Here is a 2,675-nt window from a genome sequence, read left to right as displayed (position 1 = left end):
AAAGAGGAGGAAGAGGGGAAGGAAAGGGGGGGGCGCCGCCCCCCTTCCCTTGTCCTATTCGGACTAGGAGGGGAAGGGGAGCGCGGCCCCCTCCTGGCTCCTTCCCTCTTCTCCCTCTTGGCCCATGTAGGCCCATTAACCCCCCGGGGGGTTCCGGTAACCTCCCGGTACTCCGGTAAAATGCCGATTTCACCCGGAACCATTCCGATGTCCAAACATAGGCTTCCAATATATAAATCTTTATGTCTAGACCATTCCGAGACTCCTCGTCATGTCCGTAATCACATCCGGGACTCCGAACAAACTTCGGTACATCAAAACTTATAAACTCATAATAAAACTGTCATCGAAACGTTAAGCGTGCGGACCCTACGGGTTCGAGAACTATGTAGACATGACCTAAAACCATTCTCGGTCAATAACCAATAGCGGGACCTGGATGCCCATATTGGTTCCTACATATTCTACGAAGATATTTATCGGTCAAACCGCATAACAACATACGTTGTTCCCTTTGTCATCGGTATGTTACTTGCCCGAGATTTGATCGTCGGTATCCAATACCTAGTTCAATCTCGTTACCGGCAAGTCTCTTTACTCGTTCTGTAATAGGTCATCTCATAACTAACTCATTAGTTATAATGCTTGCAAGGCTTAAGTGATGAGTATTACCGAGAGGGCCCAGAGATACCTCTCCGACAATCGGAGTGACAAAACCTAATCTCAAAATACGCCAACTCAACATGTACCTTTGGAGACACTTGTAGTACTCCTTTATAATCACCCAGTTACGTTGTGACGTTTGGTAGTACCCAAAATGTTCCTCCGGTAAACGGGAGTTGCATAATTCTCATAGTTACAGGAACATGTATAAGTCATGAAGAAAGCAATAGCAGAATACTAAACGATCAAGTGCTAAGCTAACGGGATGGGTCATGTCAATCACATCATTCTCCTAATGATGTGATCCCATTAATCAAATGACAACACATGTCTATGGTTAGGAAACATAACCATCTTTGATTAATGAGTTAGTCAAGTAGAGGCATACTAGTGACTATATGTTTGTCTATGTATTCACACATGTATCATGTTTCCGATTAATACAATTATAGCATGAATAATAAACATTTATCATGATATGAGGAAATAAATAATAACTTTATTATTGCCTCTAGGTCATATTTCCTTCACGAAGGTCACAGCGGGAAGCAAGGCGGATCGCCTGCAATGCCTCCGGTCGGAGCAGGGTCGGCGAGGCTCCAGGGCAGCGATGCCGGCCCATTTTTTTCTGAATGTAACCAAACTGCATGTCGTGCCGACTAACCACCACTAGAGTCCAGAGGCTCTGGATCCAGTGACCTTGATGCAGAAAACGAAAATAGGAGGGCGCGGGGTCAGATGCAGGCCAACCTGGGGGCTTCACATGCACTCCCGCACTGCACGCGGACGGGCAGTGTACTGCGGTGCACCCCGAGCTGGACTATTCTTGATCCCTTCTTGCCTCCTCCCGCGGGGCACCGGGCCGCCTGGATCCAGCCTTGAGCATCCCCGACCGTCACGGTGCGCACCACCGCATCGGGAGCCCGGATCCGGCGGATCCTTTGGAAAAGCGGGTGGTGGCGCGTCGGGGCTTCGAGAAGCAGCGGCGTGATGTGTTGGGGGAGGGGAGGCACGACGGGAGATTAGAGGAGCTGGAGAGGGGCGGTCACCATTGGGGACGAGAAAAAACTGCAAAGTCGAGCACACTGGACCGCACGCCACGCGGTACCAGACTCCAGTTCGCCAACGCTGCAGATTGACGGAAGTAGAAGAGGAATTGGGGTTCCAGCGCATGAGGAGGGCGGGGCCGGCCTGGTGCCTATAGGAGCAGAGGCACCATGGGGCACAAGGCTACCATCTGTCGCGAGGAGGTAGCTCCGGCGAGCCCCTTTTACTTCCACACGATCACTGACCGAGGCAGATTTGGTCAAACATGGCCGGATCCTGGTGCCGATCCGGTGGTTCGGTGGGATTGAGTGGGATCTCGATGGCGGCAGCGGGGCGGGATCCATCGGGGAGGGAGGTTGAGGCCATCGGGGTGGCACCATGGATCTGGCCAAGGAAGGTGGCGCTCTGGCCGACAGCGAGCCGGACCAAAGAAGGTGGGGAGTGTGGGGGGCGGCTCAAGTGGGTGCGCCGCGCCAGGGAAGGTGGGGCGGCGGCTTGGGTGGGTGCGCCGCCGCGGTAGAAGGTGGGTAAGGTGAAGGGGAGGGGCCTGCGATGGGGAATAAGGTGGTCGGGAGGAGGTAGGTGGAGTGGATTTGGGCCCTGGCGGGGAAGAAGGGGGGTTGGAGAGGATGGGGCACCGGCTGGGGTGTTAGCAGAACTAGTAGACTGCCCGTGCGTTGCCACGGGCTCTTGAAATAGTTTGCAAGAGTTACATGTTAACTTTCTAAGGCCTCGCCTTGCCGTAGATCCAGACCCCCGCGACTGATGCCACCCCGCCTAGGCCGCCGCCTGCCGCCGCGCTGCCCCATCGCGTTCGCCTCCGCTCCGGCCACCCCGACCCCGCCCGCCTCCTCTCCGGCCGCCTCCGCCTCCTCTCCAGCCGCCTCCGCCTCCGGTCCATCCTCCGCCCGGCCCCGCTCCGTCCGCCTCCTCTCCAGCCCTGCTCCGTCCGCCTGTCTCTCCGG

This window comes from Triticum dicoccoides, chromosome 7B (genome assembly GCF_002162155.2).
Source record: "Triticum dicoccoides isolate Atlit2015 ecotype Zavitan chromosome 7B, WEW_v2.0, whole genome shotgun sequence".
In the NCBI taxonomy this organism is placed as follows: Eukaryota; Viridiplantae; Streptophyta; class Magnoliopsida; order Poales; family Poaceae; genus Triticum; species Triticum dicoccoides.
Note: the sequence above shows the minus strand (reverse complement) of the source record.